This window comes from Protopterus annectens, chromosome 2.part1 (genome assembly GCF_019279795.1).
Source record: "Protopterus annectens isolate FY-2018-M chromosome 2.part1, PAN1.0, whole genome shotgun sequence".
In the NCBI taxonomy this organism is placed as follows: domain Eukaryota; kingdom Metazoa; phylum Chordata; order Ceratodontiformes; family Protopteridae; genus Protopterus; species Protopterus annectens.
In genome coordinates, this window is record NC_056729.1 from 362,623,738 (window position 1) to 362,643,991 (window position 20,254).

The 20,254-nt window shown below is 40.0% G+C and overlaps 1 protein-coding gene across 1 annotated transcript in view; it reads left to right on the forward strand.

Moving 5' to 3' along the window:
• The window catches only part of PROM1 (prominin 1), a 1,709,767-nt gene that overhangs the window by 1,384,441 nt on the left and 305,072 nt on the right, over positions 1-20,254 (forward strand). The gene's annotated exons all lie outside the window — the stretch shown is intronic.

Consider the following 20,254-nt stretch of genomic DNA (forward strand, 5'->3'; position numbering starts at 1 on the left):
CTCGGCACCGTAAAAATTCACTGCTAATCATGAGCGAACCGGAGTTCTGCTGTGGCGAACCCTAACCGGGAGAAGCCGAAAGACTTAACTCAAATAATTCAGTCAGTTTCCATTAAGCACATATGAGACAACAGAAAGATAGCAGTAGCAGATTAGTAACATGACGTCTCTTACTTTATTCCCACTCGAAATAAGCAATAGCTTCAGTTAACTTCACAATTTTGCTGAGACATTTTCAGCTGTCTGCTGTTCTTATAAACCTGTTAGTACTTTCAGCTTCAAGACGTAAGCATATATATTTTTTTAATTGTTTTGAAGATAAGTGACGTGTCTGAAATGGTCACAAACATGCTCTTCTGACCATCAAATTCTCCCCAGAGATTCTCATCATTATTGACCTTTTTTGGCTTGGTTAAGGACACACAAAAAACTTGTAGTTACGATGCTGCATTCAGTTAAAAAAAAAAAGAAAAAAAAAGCACATAATAGCCAGGATGTGTTAAGAATCTTTAAGTCTTTAATGACCATAGGCAATTGCAAGTTCTTTCTTAATGGTATTAATACCTCTGACATAGTTGTTGCTTCTAAAAAGCCAGAAATGCCTTCTAAACCTAAAGAAAACATTGGGGGGGGGGGTCTCCTAAAAATTATATAAACATCAAAGCAATGGAGTCGCGTGAATCTTCCAAGAGATAAGTCATTTGTAGGCTCATCTGCCCATTCCCTGATTTGAAACCCCCTTGATTTACCACTGTTTCCCCACCTACCCATATTATCAGGAGATTCAAGAGGAAGAAAGGTTTATTTGTTGTTGTTATGGTGTGGGCATCCGATAGTTGGATGTCTGTTGGACAAATGCCCAGCCAGGAACTGACCATTTCTGTCAGAGAGCAGAAGTCATGTTACTGGAGGTGCAGGCCTCTGAGAGTCAAGCAGCAGCCCCAGCTTATGTCTGTATCAGTTACAGAAATGCAGCACAGCAATATTTTGGCTTTTACACAAAGCTGCATCCATTTTAGGACTGAACCCAAACAAGTTTCTGAGAAAGAGAGAAATCGAAACACACCTTTGTCATCATAATCTACAGGCAAGAGGAGATGCTGGATATACTTCTTTTGAAGATGATGGGGTTGATTCTGATTTTCCTGTTTTGCCAGTAGCTCAACAACCGGATAGTTTACGGCAGAGTTTTCGTCCTGAACAGCCACAACCTCAGAAGGACACACAAAGACAGAAACGCCAACGGGACTATTTACAACACACGGCACTTGAACAATCTAGACAGGGTGGCCATAAAAGAGGTAAATGGTAACCCTACTTCTAACATTAGTGACGACTATGTTGTGAATTTATCTAGCTATATATTCAATGACACTGAACTTTCTGTGCTAAATTTGGGCTTGAAATTTATACCTACGGTCGTTTCAAGACTCCACGACCTGCAGTCGGATGTTTATAAATTTAGCAGGAAATTATATTTAAAACATTTTTTTAGCCAGAGTTTTGAAAGTGAGTTGAATATTTCAAATTCTAGTCTTTCCACTTCAGTTGATAGTTTCTATTCATGTACATCGGATGACTTGCCTAATGCTTATGTTAAATTGAATACAGAGAATGTACCGTCGAATAGTAACTTTATACCTCATGTTTTGCACAGCGAAGTGTTTAATTTTGTTAGAATGGTCAACCATACAACTGAGATGAGTTATCATAAGTTTATGAGCAACAAGAATAATATTAAGTTTAATATGTCATTTAAGGAATGGAATATGTTGATTACATTAAGCAAGAACAATAACATTGTTTTCAAACCTGCCGATAAAAGCAATAAACTTGTTTTAAATTTGGTTGACTACTTCAGTATGTGCATGGTACATCTTAATGATATAAGTACATATGAGACATGTGATATTGATAGTTACAATGCATCTATTCTTAAGTATAATGATCTTATACATAAGGGCCTAAGGCTAGGATATTTTGAAACTAAGGATGTCAAGAATAAATTTCAGGTGGAGGGTTGTGGTATGGCATATTTTTACTGCCTGCCTAAGATACATAAGAATTTACTAAAACCCTCTGGACGTCCTATTGTTTCAGGGCGTAAATATTTCTTACGAAATCTGGGCATTTTTCTACATAATTATTTTGTACCATATGTTAAAAAACTGCCCTCTTTTTTTAACTGACGTGTTTGACTTTTTGAACAAAATCAGTGATGTCAGATGGAACAAAAATATGTATTGGTTAACTATTGACGTTAAAAGTTTATATACCAACATTAGTCACCAGTTTGGTATTGAAGCAGTGAGATCCTTCTTGGGTAATTCTCCTGTTACGGAGTTCATAGTTGAACTGACACATTTCTCTTTAACTAATAATTTTTTTGAGTTCAATCATATTCTGTACCATCAAAAACGAGGCACAGCCATGGGGGCTTCATTTGCCCCCATGTATGCTAATTTAGCCATGGGTCTTTTTGAGTTGGAATACATATATAAACATAAATTTTTTCATAATCATGTGATTAGATACTATAGATATGTAGATGATTTATTTTTTTTGGTGGAGGGGGAACAGTCTTTGGCCCATCAATTTATTTTAGATTTAAAGTCAAATAGGTTTCATTTGGATTTTGATGGTTTAATTATGGACACTCGACTGCCCTTTCTTGATGTTGTTCTAGATATTTCTAGTGGTTGTAAACTGGTAACATAGGTGAATAGGAAATTTGAAGGGGTGGTTCAATATGTACATGGCTCCAGTGGCCATCCCCCGCATACCATTAAATCTCTACCATATGGAGAAATGTTACGTGTTTCTAGATTATGTAATAATGATGTCGAGTTTAATAGTGAAGTTGACTTGTTGCTCAATTCTTTTTCTATGAGAGGTTATAATACAACCATATCAGAAGAGAGTTATATGAGATTGTGTGGACATTTTGAGACACATAATAATAACTATGCTATATACAATAAGAGGGATGGTTCTCCCAAAGGTCAAAATATACAAAGAGAGAAGGATGTTATGTATTTTGTTACCACTTTTGGGTGTTTTACCTCTGAATTTACTAAAATAATTGTCCAATTTTGGAATTATTTTAGCTCTTTGAGCAATGTTAAACCTTGGTTAAATGTAAATTTGAAATTTTCATATCGGAGGGGAAGAAGCATCAAGGATTTTTTAGTAAAAAGTAAATTTAATTTCTCTAATGATACAACGATTTATAATCTCAACAGTAGAGGGACTCACCAATGTGGCAAGTGCAAAGCATGCAGCTTTGTGGTCCCTAGTTTTGAATATATTAATAATGTTCCATTCAGAACAAACAACTTTTTTCACTGTAATTCTGAGAGGGTTATTTATGCTATAAGTTGCCCCTGTAAAAAGTTTTACATAGGAGAAACCAAGAGAGCCTTTAAGGTAAGGCTCTTGGAACATATCAGGGACATTGTTAATAATAAAATAGAAAGCCCTGTTGCTAGGCATTTCTCAGAAATGCATAGGGGGGATCATAATACATTACAGGCAACAATTTTAGAACAATTATATGATGATAAATATGAACATTTGAACATTAAACAAATGTTATTGCATAAAGAGGCTATTTATATTTTAAAATTTAAGACTTTGTTTCCAGATGGACTGAATGAGGATTTTAATTGGAAAATGCTGCTAGTTTAAGTTTTAATTATTGTATAATTGTTTAATTGTCTTAATTAAGTAAATTTGGTTGTATATATAAGCATGGTGTTTTTTATTTCATTTGTACTCCTTGAAGGCTGAGGCCGAGACGTCAGAGACAGAGAAAGATTTTGCATTAAATTGTGTTTGGTGAATCCAGCTGTTGTTTTTTTGTAAGATGCACATATCTGAAGTGGAACCAAGCTAAGGTGTGGGCATCATTCTCAAGACTGTTCTTCAACAGTCAGGAATCTCTTCTGAAGTGTGAGATTGCAGTCTTGAGCCATAGGCATTAGAGGGCAGCATGGCTGCTGAAGAGAACAGCTTATGTGCTTTCCTTACTTCCTTTTTTTAATAACCTTTACTCAAATAATTCAGTCAAAAAGACATGGTGGTGCATCGGGTAGCGTTGTCGCCTCACAGCAAGAGGTTTTCCCATTCAATTCTTGGCTGGAGCACCTTCTGTGTGGAGTCTGCATGTCCTCCCAGTGATCGATTGACGTTAGACATACAGGTAGGTGCGAGTGTGAATGGGTGTGCCTTCTTTGAAGGTTGGGCGTCGGGTTGGCAACTCGGCACTATAAAAATTCACTGCTAATCATGAGCGAACCGGAGTTCCGCTGTGGCGAACCCTAACCGGGAGAAGCCGAAAGACTTAACTCAAATAATTCAGTCAGTTTCCATTAAGCACATATGAGACAACAGAAAGATAGCAGTAGCAGATTAGTAACATGACGTCTCTTACTTTATTCCCACTCGAAATAAGCAATAGCTTCAGTTAACTTCACAATTTTGCTGAGACATTTTCAGCTGTCTACTGTTCATATAAACCTGTTAGTACTTTCAGCTTCAAGACGTAAGCATATATATTTTTTTAATTGTTTTGAAGATAAGTGACGTGTCTGAGATGGTCACAAACATGCTCTTCTGACCATCAAATTCTCCCCAGAGATTCTCATCATTATTGACCTTTTTTGGCTTGGTTAAGGACACACAAAAAACTTGTAGTTACGATGCTGCATTCAGTTAAAAAAAAAAAAAGAAAAAAAAGCACATAATAGCCAGGATGTGTTAAGAATCTTTAAGTCTTTAATGACCATAGGCAATTGCAAGTTCTTTCTTAATGGTATTAATACCTCTGACATAGTTGTTGCTTCTAAAAAGCCAGAAATGCCTTCTAAACCTAAAGAAAACATTGGGGGGGGGTCCTCCTAAAAATTATATAAACATCAAAGCAATGGAGTCGCGTGAATCTTCCAAGAGATAAGTCATTTGTAGGCTCATCTGCCCATTCCCTGATTTGAAACCCCCTTGATTTACCACTGTTTCCCCACCTAACCATATTATCAGGAGATTCAAGAGGAAGAAAGGTCTATTTGTTGTTGTTATGGTGTGGGCATCCGATAGTTGGATGTCTGTTGGACAAATGCCCAGCCAGGAACTGACCATTTCTGTCAGAGAGCAGAAGTCATGTTACTGGAGGTGCAGGCCTCTGAGAGTCAAGCAGCAGCCCCAGCTTATGTCTGTATCAGTTATAGAAATGCAGCACAGCAATATTTTGGCTTTTACACAAAGCTGCATCCATTTTAGGACTGAACCCAAACAAGTTTCTGAGAAAGAGAGAAATCGAAACACACCTTTGTCATCATAATCTACAGGCAGGAGGAGACGCTTGAAGTAGCTTACTCATGCAAGATGCCTTCCCACTCTGGCTTATGATACTGTTTTTAGTTATGCCATTAAATTAATGAAAAAGCATCTTAAGTGCAAAGACAGAAGTCATCAGTGACTAAAATGAGATGAACTAAGCTTTTGAAAATGGATCATTTCAGGCCTCTAGAGTAATCATCATTCACTGAATTATATAACAACATATTTGTTGAAGTGGTTTCTTCTGCTAACCAGAGCAGCATAGCTCTTTCTAGGAATCTGAATGACCATGTATGATGGATTTGGGAAGAGTACACTGTGGCCACTGTGGGGCTCATAGCAGTTAATGACTAGACCTGTATAACACAGAGCCAGTCTGATCGTATTAAAGGCATATCAGAGGCTCCCTATTGAAATGCCAGCTGCCAAAAAGCCAAATAAAACAGGACTGAAAACACAGAAGAGTGAATTTCAAAAAATTGCTTTTCTCCTTATTAAAACTTCTTTTGCACACCCCCCCCCCCCCAATATGGGGGCAAGTCCCTCCATAACCCCTGAACTTGTATATACTGACTCTGTGATTGACATCCCTTGGAGAAAAGGAAATATTCTGAGAAATAGCATTTCAGACTTAGTATGTGTAAATCTGTTGTTTCGGCCATTAGCCTCCATATTTCAGGACTTGCTGTAGTGGGCCCCAGCATTTCAAATGGTTTTACATATCAGATGTATTTCTTATTGAGAAGCTGTCTACTCTACCACAAAGAGCTGAGAAGGTGGGTCAGACATGGTAAAATGTCTGCTTTTGACATGCTGCTTCTGATTCTGCAGAAAGATGGCATCTCACATGGCTCAGGATCCATTTCTTTCCAAAAGATGTAAAAAATCAAACACCCCTTTTGACAAAGCATTTCTGTTTGGCATCCGTCTGAGAAAGTTTTTCAGCACTTAGAAGAAAGTGACAAACATATGCAGAATATTAAACAAATTATTTTCCAAAATATAGTTGAAATTAACCCAATAAAACATTATTTTACAGAAATTAGAGCAGACTGCAGCAGTTTAAAATAAGTGGTTTCACAGAAAACATGGAGGAAACTGGACAGAAACACCTGCAAAGAATGCCAGTTTACATCTTGATAGAATATCCCCTGAATATTTATTAGATGGAAATTTATCATTACTTGGAACCTACCCCTTCCCTATTTGGTAAATTAGGAGACAGATTTTCTTTTTAACATTTCAGTGGGGACAAAACACATGACTTGTGGGTAAGGGAAATAGTGCCAAGGGGTACGCCATACATCTTGGTAACAGGATAGTTTCAGGCAGTATCCCCTCTGCACCAGAACATCAAATTGATAATATTAGCTTTGAAAAATCTGCTTGGACTTTCAAGTAGTAGAACCAGTTAAAGAAAGGAAGTGAGTAGAGTTTCCTCAGGGTTTCCTGTCCCAAAGAAAAACAATGGAGGCAATTGCATGCCTGTCAGATGATGCTCACCCAGCAGACCATAATGCCTTCCTTGCAGCACTATGTTGACATTGAACATGTAGGATGTTTACCTTTACATCCCTGTGTTGAAGTCCCTTAAAGAATGTCCAAGATAAGGAGAGATTGGAGGGGGGGGTGGATCTCACATTTTTTGTTTGCTACCTTGATATGAGTATAAGGAGATGAGGTGCATGGCAAAGAGAGAGGTGGCGAAGGCTAAGGATTAAGGCATATGGAGAGTTGTATGAGAGATTGGACACTAAAGAGGGAAAAAAGGACCTGTATCGATTGGCTAGTCAGAGGGACAGAGCTGGGAAATATGTGCAGCAGGTAAGGGCGATAAAGAATAGTGAGGGAAACGTACTCTCAAGTGAGGAGAGTGTGTTGAGTAGATGGAAAGAGTACTTTAAAGGGCTGATGAATGAAGAGAATGAGACAGAGAGAAGGTTGGATGATGTGTGGATAGTGAATCAGGAAGTGAAACAGATTAGCAAGGGGGAAGTAAGGACAGCTATGAAGAGGATGAAGAATGGAAAGGCTGTTGGCCCAAATGACATACCAGTGGAAGCATGGAGGTGCATAGGATAAATGGCAGTGGAATTTTTAACCAGATTGTTTAATGAAATTTTGGAAAGTCAGAGGATGCCTGAGGAGTGGAGCAAAAGTGTTTTGGTACCTATCTTTAAGAATAAGGGTGATGTGCAGAGCTGCAGTAACTACAGAGGGATAAAATTAATCAGTCACAGCTTGAAGTTATGGGAAAGAGTAGTGGAAGCTAGGTTAAGAAGGGAGATGATGATTAGTGATCAGCAGTATGGTTTCATGCCAGGAAAGAGTACTACAGATGCAATGTTTGCTCTGAGAGTGTTGGAGAAATACAGAGAAGGTCAGAAGGAGTTGCATCGTGTCTTTGTGGACTTAGAGAAAGCATATGACAGGGTGCCTGGAGAGGAGTTGTGGTATTGTATGAGGAAGTCGGGAGTGGCAGAGAAGTATGTAAGAGTGGTACAGGATATGTATGAGGGTAGTGTGACATTGGTGAGGACTGCGGTGGGAGTGACAGATATGTTTAGGGTGATGGTGGGATTACATCAAGGATCAGCTCTGAGCCCTTTCTTATTTGCAGTGGTGATGGACAAGTTGACAGATGAGATCAGACAGGAGGCCCCGTGGACTATGATGTTTGCAGATGACATTGTGATATGTAGTGAGAGTAGGGACCAGGTGGAGATATACTTTAGAGAGGAGAGGAATGAAGGTCAGCAGGGCTAAAACAGATTATGTTTGTGTAAATGAGAGGGAGGGTAGAGGAATGGTGAAGATGCAGGGAGTAGAGTTGGTAAAGGTGGATGAGTTTACGTACTTGAGATCAACAGTTCAGAGTAATGATGAGTGTGGAAGAGAGGTGAAGAAGAGAGTACAGGCAGGGTGGAATGGCTGGAGAAGGGTGTCAGGAGTGATTTGTGACAGAGTGGTACCAGTAAGAGTGAAAGGGAAGGTCTACAAGAGGGTAGTGAGACCAGCTATGTTATATGGGTTGGAGACGGTGGCATTGACAATAAGGCAGGAGTCCGAGCTGGATGTGGCAGAGTTAAAGATGTTAAGATTTGCACTGGGTGTGACTAAGATGGACAGGATTAGGAATCAGTATATTAGAGAGTCAGCTCAGGTTGGACAGTTTGGAGACAAATCAAGAGGTGAGATTGCATTGGTTTGGACATGTGCTGAGGAGGGATGCTGGGTATATTGGGAAAAGGATGCTAAGCATGGAGCTGCCAGGTAAGAGGCAAAGAGGATGGCCTACGATAAGGTTTATGGATGTGGTGAGAGAGCATGATGCAGAGAACAGGAAGAAACGGAAACAGATGATCCACTGTGGTGACCCCTAACGGGAACAGCCAAAAGAAGATGATGACCTTGTCCTTTGGCATTTTTGCTGCAACATTTGCCTAAGACAAAAGGGAATTACCGTTTACCTGCACTTGGAAGATTACCTCATTCAGGCATATGATGTGGAAGCCTTGTAGAGTGCAGTCAGGGTTGCCAGATTTCCGACTGGGCAGGTAGGGACTAAAAAAAAAAAAAGGTCTTCCACGTCTTTAATGTGGAACATCAGAGTTCCGCATTAAACAGAAGTAGTTCTGTGTTTAGTTAATCAAAAATAAATACAGAGCTACTTCTGTTTAATGAGAAACATTGCAGTTCCGCATTACACAGACGTAGCTCTGTTTTGCAATGTTTTGATTGGCCTGTATACCAGCATACGGGCCAATCAAAAATCACTAAACACGGAGCTTCGTTTAATGCAGAACTTCCACATTAAACACAAGAAGCTCCGTGTATGCCGGTATATGGGCCAATCAAAAAAAAAAAAAAAAACAAAGCGGAGGCTGCTCGGGATTTAAACCGGCAGGGCGAGACTCGGGATCAGGCTGCTGATCTCGGTACAGTCCCGCCCAAATAGGGACGTCTGGCAACTCTGAGTGCAGTTGAGATACTTCTGTCTTTTCAGCACCAAAGCATAGCCCCAAACATATGGAATTCAGATCATATCCTATTAGGTGATGAGATTTATAAGGACAGTATAGTGATATATGAGGAACTTGTGCAATCAGAAGGAGCAGACCTTAATATTAGAGTTCCATCTTCCTTGTCACCTGTCTTTGATGAGGATGCTTCCAAAGAGGAGCTTTACCACAGGTACCTCAGGTTGTTCTTGTGGGTCCCACTTTCATGACCTGCAAATGCAGAAAATGTATTCTTTATCTCGGAGGCAAAGCATATAAATTTTTATTTATTTTTATTTTACATTTGTTGACCGGGCTAGTCTAGCTGGATATATGTCCATTTTCAGTAGAGGCCCGGGGAGATAATTTTAATGATACTAAGTAAAAACTATTAAGAACTACATGCAAATATAATAACATAATAATAGGCTAAATAGCATAAATGTTCAGGAGATGACTACCTTTCTGGCCCTGTAATCTTTTCAGTCAGTTGTTCGGCCAGGGTTTCTTCAGATAATGACAGAGAATACAATAATAATATATAGGAGTGTCTATTGAAATTTTGAATACCTTAATTGTTATCCGTAAAACAGAAAGAACTGAAAATGGGGAATATAGATTGTTTGAAATTATGGTATCTTGGAGTATTTCTCCTAGTCTGAGGTTCTATGATCAAATAGCAGGGATGGGGAGGTGGTCCTCTGGGGGGGGGGCACAATAAAGGTGTAAGGGCAAATGTCAGAAACATATGTATGTTTTTTTTTCTTTCAAAGTGTCAGTTCCTGCAGAGTCAGGTCTTGCACTTCTGACAGTGAGCCACTCTGTAGTGTATAAACAATTGTGTGAATGTGCACAGTTTTTTGGCATGCTGATAAGTGAGCATATGGGAACAGTTTTATTAAACGTAGTTCTACAAGAAGTTTGTACCAATTGCTAGCAAAACATAATGGAAGGACTAAACAGGAAGATGTCAATTTCTTACAGATGGACTCTACAGAGAAATTTGTTCCTGAACACACACACACACACACACACACACAAAGTTGGCTCTCCAGAGATGTGAGTGCATCACACCAGAACAACTAGCTCCCAATGTTTTGCTGTATGTTGCCCCTTGAACTAGGTATTGTAACTACCTGTTCAAGTGCGCGGAGCATCTATATGATTTCTTTCCAAGCTCTGTTATACCAAACATGCTTCTAAAAATCAAATCTAATTCTAGTGCTCCTTTCTGGCCAAGAAAGCCATGTTTGTTTCTGTTTACTGGAGTTGTCTTATGCAGACCATGATGTTACTTTTCATTAGCAATCTACGGTCTCAGCAGAGAGAAACCATTCTTTAGCATCACATCAGTGTTCTAAGTCTAGCAGCCTGGAAGATGTCAAGATAATCTCAGTCACACATTCTTTAGTAAAGCCTTATTATATATTATTATGACCATGATAATGCAGTTGGCCACTCACTCCTCCTGCTCTCTATTCTTAGGGGGAGGAATAAGTTCAACACAGAACAGCGGTTATAAGACTTCAAGCAAAACAGGCAGTTCAAATAAGGAACAGCTCTTCACACTCCACTTGCACTTATCCAAATTAAAACTATCCCCATAGTTTACCCTGTGTTTATTAACAAACTTCTTGCTATCCTCCCAACCTTCCAATTAGTTTATATGCAGATGACATTGTCATATACAAAGATAATATCTTGCGTAACAGAATAAAAAATAAACTAGAACGGGACTTGTCACATCTCAAAGGGTGGTTACTTCAACACAAGCCTATCCTTATCTCCAAGAAAACAAAATACATACTATTTATAACCACTCACAACTTATACAAAGCCACCCCTCACAATCGGATCATTCTCTGTAATAACCAAGAAAAAGCAGAAACAATATTTCACTTCAAATACTTGGGTGTGTGGCTTGACTCTGATCTCAAGAATCAAACTGCTAGAGCGAAGGAATGCAAATACTTTTTCTAAAAATTCCCTGCAAGATTTGCAATAGTGAAACAAGTCTTTCTGCTACAACTTAAATATGGATTTCCTCTAATACATCACCCCCAAATTGAACGGGACATCTTTAGTCTACATCCAGTATAGTCTAAAAATTGACAACCCTCTCCCCACATATAGAACACCACTGCACCACATTCTGAGGAGCGAAGGGGGGTCCCTATCAAGCGAAGACCAATACTACAACAAAATTAGCAAATTCGCCTACAGCCTTGTTTTGAAGCTTTTTCCCCGGACTTTCCTGGTAAACAAAAGCAAATAAATACTTATCTGAACCTTTCTGTTCCTTAACCTGCTCCTCTTGCACTCATTTCCCCTTTTTTGGTAGACTGATTAAAGGAGCCTCCTCGTCCAATCTAATCTTACACCCCAGCTTGCTAGCATACCATGATAAAACTGCACTGTACAGATCATGCTTTCTCATTGCTAGCTCCAAAGCTTTGGATATTCCTATCCACTAATGTAAACACCTTTGAATTCTACCAGAAGTCCAAAAAGCAGTTTAACAGTGCCTATTTAAATAAAGGGTTGGGAGGATGGCCTAATGGTTAAGGTGTTTGCCTAACAAACACAAGATACAGGGTTTGAATCTCACAGGGGATAATTGGCTAGGCTTAAAATGGCTTGCAAGGGCAGTTAGCCTAGTACTAATCTATGAACCTATGAACCTATGTGAAATGCAAATGTTTCTTAAAAAGTATATTTATCTACTGTGTGTTACCCAATGGAGCAAACAACTCTAAATTAGGACTCTTCCCTCTTTGACCTTCTGAATTCTTCTACCTTCTTCTGATTTTTCTTCTATTCTCTCTCTCCCCCAACCCAATTCTCCACAGATTTTCCATTTTGTAAACTAAATGTTCACTAAATGTTAGATGTGAAGTTGTTCAATCTCGCCATTAATTTTTACACATGGGTTCAAGTCGACAACTTTCACAAGCTCAAGATCTTAGAGTAGCTCGAGGCCAAGTCCCTATCCCATGATGCTCTCTGTCTCACCTCAGATCTAGTTTGCCGCTGCAACAGATCGGAGGTCGTTGGAGAGTTCGGGCCAGTATTCTTGATTATTCTGATTATTCCTATCTTTATACCATAGTTTTTTTGCAGTTTCTCTTGATAGTGTGTTTTTGGGTTAGTTAGCCTTAGTTTTAATTCAGGCCTTTTTTTTTTTTTTTTGTGTCTTTTCTGCTGATGAGATTTTCGTCCTTTAAGAGCGGCTGCTTTTAGGCCTTTGGCCGTTCCTTAATTGTGTTGAACAGTGTATTCCCTATCCTTGCTAATACAATTTATAGTTAGAGTGTTATATAGTTAGTTCTATAGGTATTGTAAAGTTACGATTTATAGTTGGTGTTAGTGTTTATATAGTTATATAGTTATTGTAGAGTTTGCTGTGTGTGTGCTATAGTTATTTACCGTTATTTAGTGTTGCTTCAATAATTGTTGTTGGATTGCTTCTGATTGGTGCATACTGTTGTTCTTGTTGTTATGGCTGATCAGAGGGAAAAGCAAAAGTCAGGCTTTAAAAAATGCCCTAAATGCGGGCAGAAAATGTCTATTACTGACTTCCATGTTAATAGTGTTTATTGCTTGGGGCCAGTTCATCTCCAGGAGGATTGCTCTATCTGCCATTCCTTTAGTAGCAGGGTGTTGCTGGAGTGAAGAAGAAAACTGGTGGATAGAGGCTTGCTGAAGCCAGATTTTCAAGAGTCCTTGGACAAGGCTGACCAAACTTCCAAGTCGTTGAAGGGGTCGAAGTCCTCCAAAGCTTCGTTGGAGCCCAAGTAATCGGCTGTGAGCCTTGCTGTTAAGGTGCGGTCGCCGGCACCACAGTCTTCGGAGCCATGCACTGAGCCAGTGTTTCAGAGCCGGTCTCCGAAACCTTGAAGTCACCCATATTGCAATCGGTGGCTTCTTCGGTACCTTAGACTCGTTCTTTGAGAACCCTTTCCAATATGGATGTGGACCGAGTGGTGCAGAGGCTTCTCGAGAACCTGCCACAGGCCAAATTATTATCGGCTAAGACCCAACCAGTTTCGGAGCCCAAGACCATTGTACCTGCTGTGAGCCAGACCATCGGAGCCGGGGGATCTGATGATTGTGGAGCCTTTGGAGTCGAGGCCTGTTCAGTGCTATCGGCTCCATCAACCCTGACTTCTTCGGTGCCGTTTGAAGAGTCTAGGAGCCGTCACTCTCTGGTCGACTCCAGGGGGAAGAGTCGAACCGGTGTGTCAGTTACGACCCTTCCTCTTGGAGCTTCTGCACGGATGAGCTTGGCTCCTTCCTCTGGGTCGGAGCCCACTGTCTCAGTGCCAGGGAGGTTGCCATCTTCTTCAGATCAGAGCAGTGGTGGAGCCTTCGATGCTATGAGGAGGGTTATGTCTTCCAAGACTTTCACGTCATCAGGGCCCTCCTCCTCGTCCCCTAAAGTGCCTCTTTCTGACTCCACATCGCAGGTCCCCACAAACCATCGAGACCCAGAGCCTCAGGTAACCCCATTGGGTGACCCGTGTTCTACTGAGACCTCACCAAAAGCCCCCACTGATGAGGTTCCCAGAAAGAAACTTTGCAAGAGGAGGCATTTGGACTCCCTGCAGGAGTCTTTTACATCAGACACTGACTTAGAGGAGTCAGAAGGGTCCCCCTCTGAGGATATCTCCTTTGCTGATCTCCTTGAGGTCCTTAAGCAGAGGGGTGACTGGCAGTCCATTAGCCCTACTGAGGATGAGTCAGTGCTCCTGAAGGCCTTTGGGTCTCAACCTTCCACCTCCTGGGTGACTCTGCCCTTCGATGAACTAATGGAATTGGTTGCTCGAAGGGCGTGGGAGCCTCCTCCTGTCCCTCGGAGGCCCAACAAATTTATTATCCCCCCAAAAGATAAAATGTTCCTCACCAAGGGAGTGCCGGTTGATGCCATGGTGGTGGCGGCTACTGTCCATTGTCCTAATAGAGATTCCAGGACTATGGACAGGTACAGGAAATGCATCTTTAGTTCTGCGACTTTTGCTTTGCGATCGCTCAACTACTTGACTCATTTTACCCATCTTCAAAGAGATCGCCTAAAAGAGCTTGGAGATACTCTGCAGGGTAGTACAGATGGAGGTGTCTCTAAGAAGGTGACAGCCTAACTTAATACCCTTAATTCCATCGTTAACTCGTCCATGCGGCTCATTTCCTATGCAGCCGATGGTTCGAGTCGAGCAGCGGGTTCAGCAGTAGCTCTTCGGAGACATTCCTGGATGCGCTTATACAAAAGAATATTTAAAAGGGGGTCAGTTGAGAGTCTCACGCAGTTTATAGAGTTTCTACATCAGTCTACAGATTTTTTTTTAAGATTTACTTTTAAATATTCTATTGATGAAATTGAATTTCTTGATGTTAAGGTGAAGAAAACTGATTTGACTAGCCTAGTAACTAGTATTTATAGGAAACCCACAAGAAAGAATAATCTGCTCCATAGAGATAGCATGCATCCTAGGCATGTTGCCCGAAATGTTGTTAAGGGGCAGGTGTACAGGTCATGAGGCCGAGGCCCTGGAGACCTTGAAAATGGATTTTCTAGATAGAGGCTACAAGGAAAAGGATATTGACAGTTGTATTACTGATGCGTATAAGGAGAGAGGGGGCAAATGCAGGCCTTATTACGTTGCTGCACCTAACACTGAAGCCATAACTACAGAACAAAGGACAGGATTGATTAGGTTTCCTCTCACATATTCTTCTGATGTTAGTAGTATATGTGATATTGTCAAAAAGAAATGGGGCATTTTGGATACTGTAGATGTATTAAGAAATGCCATAGATACTGTTCCACACTTTTCTTTTTAAAATAACAGATCCTTGAAAAGGCATCTGTGCTACAATACTTCTATGTTTAACAAGGTTTTACAGTCAGAGAGGCATGGTACTTTTAAATGCAGGAAATACACATAATGGAACTTAGTTCATTTATCCCTGGGTAAAGGCAAGCATCCAGTCTCAATTGCCACATAAGTTCCATTATGTGTATTGTAAAACTAAGAAGCTTAAGCCAGTAGTAAAAAAAAAAAATGTTCTTTTTATTTTCATTAATATTTTTTATACTGCTTGGATACATACAAACACATGCTTTAAAACATGTTTTGTATAGATGTATATAAATATACGCTTCACAATATAATACTTTTAAAGAAAATATATATTTTTTTTAATATTTTTTAGAAATGTTTTTATTTATTCATTAGGTAGGCTTATTTATGCAACTAATGTTTTTTGATGTTCACAATATAATAGAACTGTTTCTTTTATTTGAAGGGAGGTGGAGTTTGCTTTCTAAGCAAGAAATGGACAGCCACTCCTATTACTGTTTTTAAACGTGATGGGAAGGAGGAGAATTTAAACCCCAGTGTTTTAAAATGTTTTTATCTGAAGAAGTTGTTTTTTGGTAAACAACGAAAAGCATTAAAGCTTAATAAAATTGTTTCCTGCATCTGTGTGGAAAGAGGTCGTGTTTTGGGCGATTTGACTTGCACTACTTTGATGCTTTTTATGTAGGCATGAGTAACAGACATCTTAAAGACAGGGTGCTGGAACATCAGCGAGACATTAGAAACAAGAGAGACACCAATGCCCTTGCTAAGCATATTATGTGCCATGGACAGGAACATAATTTTAAATTGCTTGTGCTAGAGATCATCCCTGAGAGTTTATGAGGGGGAGATCTTAGGAATCGCACAGAATCTGCAGAGCAAAAAAGGATTCGGTCTCTTAATGCTGATAAAATACCAGGTCTTAATGAAGTTGTCTCTCTTAAGCCTTTTTTAAAAGCTACACTGGGTATAGGATTGTTTCTTATACATATTTTTTATATATATTTTTTATCTTTTTTATATGTTTCATTTGCCTGCTTTCTTGTTGTGACATTTTTCTCTTAGATAATTGATGCTTTTATCACTGCTTTAATTGACTAATTAACTTATGGTATTTAACTGCATTTGTTACTAGTTTAGAACAGTCTGATGAAGCTGTGAGAGCACACCGTGAAAGTGCTTACTCTCTTTTGTGTGCATTAAAGTTTATTGTTTTACCTTCAGCGGTGTTAGCTTCAGTACTTTTTTGTTTTTCTTAGCAGTTACTTGTTACTGTACCAATCTATTTTTATTCTCAGCATACATTTTACACAGAGTCACAGTTGCACATCAATGTCCTGGAGCTGAGAGCGGTGCTTTTAGCATTGCAGCACTTCCACGACTCTCTTCCTCTGGGGACGATTGCAATCTAGATAGACAACATGTCTGTGGTCTGGTATATCAAAAAGCAAGGGAGAACCAAGTCTTACCCCTTATGTCGAGAAGCCTTGAGAATTTGGCAGTGGGCGGTATCCACCGGGCGTTTTCTGATAGCAATGCCCATCCTGGCGAAATCCAGCATAATCGCGTACAAACTGAGCAGAGCCATTCTGTTACTGAACAAGTGGTCTGTCAAAGACGAGGTTGTGGAGATGATTTTCCACAGATGGGGCCAGACTTGCTGCGACCTGTTTGCATCCCCTAAGAATGCCAAATGCAGAAGCTACTTTGCCCTGAATCCCCCACCAGGGGACAGCCCAAGGGACTCGCTCATGCACAATTGGCCCCCTGGACTCCTATATGCCTTTCCACCAACTCCCCTGATTCCAAAATTCTTACAGAAGGCCAAAGTCCAGGGAATGACTGTAATCTTAATAGCCCCTTTTTGGCCTCAACAGATTTGGTTTCCCTTCCTTTGACTCTATCAACTGGAGGAACCTTGGATTCTGGACCAAGTTCCAGATCTGCTGACACATTCGTCAGGGGCCCTTCATCCCTCTCTTCATTCTCCCACACTGATAGCTTGGCTTCTCCGATTCCCAACCTAGCCAGGTCACACGACTTTTCCTCGGAAGTACAGCATAGTCTTGTATCTTCGCATAAAGCTTCATCTAGAAAGTTGTATGCCAGCAAATGGAAACGATTTGCCTTTTGGGCCTCCCAGAATAATATTGATCCTTACGTTGCCCCGATTGCTAGTGTTCTGGAATTTATATGTAAGCTTTTTCATGAAGGTGCTGCAGCTGCCACTATAAGAGTTCATTTGGCTGCAATTTTGAATTTCCACCTCGGATCTGAAGGTTCTAACCTAATGTCTCACAGACTTTGTATGGCCTTCTTAAAGGGTACCATTCATCTTAGACCACCTGTTAGACAAACTTTTACTCCCAGGAATCTACATTTTGTGCTGTCACGGATTATTCTCCCTCCATTTGAGCCTGCATCATCCTGCCATTTAAAATTTCTCTCTTGGAAAACAATTTTCTTGTTAGCCGTTACCTCAGCACATAGAGTGTCTGAACTTCAAGCTGTATCTATCAAACCCCCATATTTGGTGCTTCATCCTTAGAGTGTCACTGAGGACTAATCCTTCCTTCTAAAGGTGTGTCCCGAGACTAACCTGAATCAAACTATTGAACTCCCAACTTTCTTCAGTAACCATTCTAACAAGGTGGAGTATATGTTGCATAAGCTTGATGTTCGCAGACAATTGAGATTCTATTTGGACAGAACAAAGAAATTTAAAAAATCTGAACAACTTTGTTTCTCATGGTGACACTAAGAAAGGGCTACCAGTATCTAAAGTTACCCTTTCCAAATGGTTAACTGACTGCATTAAATTTACATACTCCTCAGCGAGCCAACCATTAGAACATGGCGTGAAAGTGCATTCCACTAGGGCTGTTTCCACTTCTTCAGCTTATGTGGCTCGATTGCCTTTGGACACTATGTGCAGCTGCCACTTGGTCTAAGCCGCATACCTTTATTACTCATTACAAGGTAGACAGGGCCTCCAGGGACAGGGTTTCCTTTTGATCCTCTGTTCTCAGGAATATACTCCCATGAGCCACCCAGGATTAAGGTGCTTGGGACGCTACCCATGTGTAAGAATGAACAGCAAGATTGAACAACTTCACATAAAGAAGTTATGTACTTACCATATCGTTCCATGTGAGTTGTTCATCTCACCTTCATTCTTACATTCCCCCTCCATGTTTTTGAAGAATGAGTAAGACTCGTGGTCTGGTGGGTCTTGTTATCTGACTTCTTACTCCAGCTGGAGTACCTGTTATGTGTTATATCTGTTGCATGCTGGGATCAGCAAACTAGATCTGAGGTGAAACAGAGAGCATCATGGGATAGGGACTTGGCCTCGAGCTACTCTTGTGAAAGCAGCCGACTCGGAGCCGATGGATCGGCTCCAAACCCATGTGTAAGAATCACCTTCTAAACCTCCCATGTGAGGGAGCTACACCTGCCACACCACCTTCTAATTAACTATACCAACTCTGAGATTGCACAGTACCAGGGAAAGGGCATAATCACCAAACCCGGGTATTCTAGCAATCTAACACAAAAAAGACCTAACACCCAAACAATCCACATGTAAAAATATTTTTTTTTTTTTTTTTTTTGCTTGCTGTGAGATTTTATCTGGGAGCATGCAGATAATGCTGTTGATTTTGTCAATTTTAGGCTGACATTTTTCATCTTGACTTTTTTTTGGGGGGGGAATAGAGCTTTTTAGGTGCTGCTCTATCTGTCTATCACTATATGAGTGTCTCATCAAATGTTGAATGCTCATAAGAACAAAGTAAGAAAAAGCGATCATTTTAGACCTTAATGATTGGAAATTACAAAAAATAAAGCAAATTTTTTTTTTCTGGAGGATTTCTCCATCTGCAACAAGCCATGTCAATGATCATTTTGTTGCTTTTTGCTTGCACACATCACCACTCCTCCTCTTTTGGTGATCACTTCCAATGTGTGATCTCAGAGAAACTAAACAAAGTAATGACCAGATTAATGCATTTCAACTTGCTACTGTTATTGACAGCCATTCCAAGCTCCTTTCACTGTAATAAGCAAGTCATTTTTTTTTTTTTAAATGATTAATTTCTCTGGGAAGTGTGCAGTGTTACCACTGCCCACAGTTACATCTCGTGTCAAACCAGTATTTGTAAAGCTGCATGTAGGAGAAAAAAATATCATCTCTGAAGGTTGGGAATATATATTCTTAACATACCAGGTAAACACTTAGATTGGTTGTTCTGGGATACCAATCTCTATCACTTATCTCACATTCCTTTGTTCACTAATTATATATTTTATTTAATCAAGGTCATACTACAACCCCTCAATGTGTACCGAGACCTTGAATTTCATTAAAGTGAGTCTATGGAAAATAAATGAATGAATGCCATTTCTTTTTATATTTTTTCCCCAAACAGCATTGTAGGATCCCAACAAAGCCATGGATAATGGACTTTCAGTAGTCGTGAGTTTCTTGGATGCCTAGCACTGGCTAGGGGTGTTTAATTAACTTTGATCAAGTAATAGCAGGAGTCACTCTCTTTCATCCACAGGCTGCTTTTATGCTCACATATTGCCGTTACTTTATGGAATGAGTGTATCTGAAATGATCAAATAAAAAAATGCACAGCTAAATAATGGGCACAGTAATGTGTTTCACCTGTTTGATGCCAAACAAATATGGTACAATCCTCTGCAACTACCCAAGCACACATGCTCTGACATACAGACACGTGTGCACACATAATCTTTCTTTCTCACTCTTTGCCAATGAGAAGCAAGTTTGATGGTCAGTTGTTTACAGACACAAACTACCTTCCATTTAGAAGGTAGGCATTTCCTATGTATACCTCTGTTGCCTTGATTACAGCTGATGTTAGCTTCTGATGAATGTGATTAAAGAATTGTCACACTAATGTTGTATTCCATCTTCTGTTTTCATACAGTGTGGATTTCCTGAACCAAAACAAGCCATATCTCAGTCTTTTCCTTTCACATGCAAATTACTCCACCCCCACTTATGTGATCACCACCAATGTGTGGTTG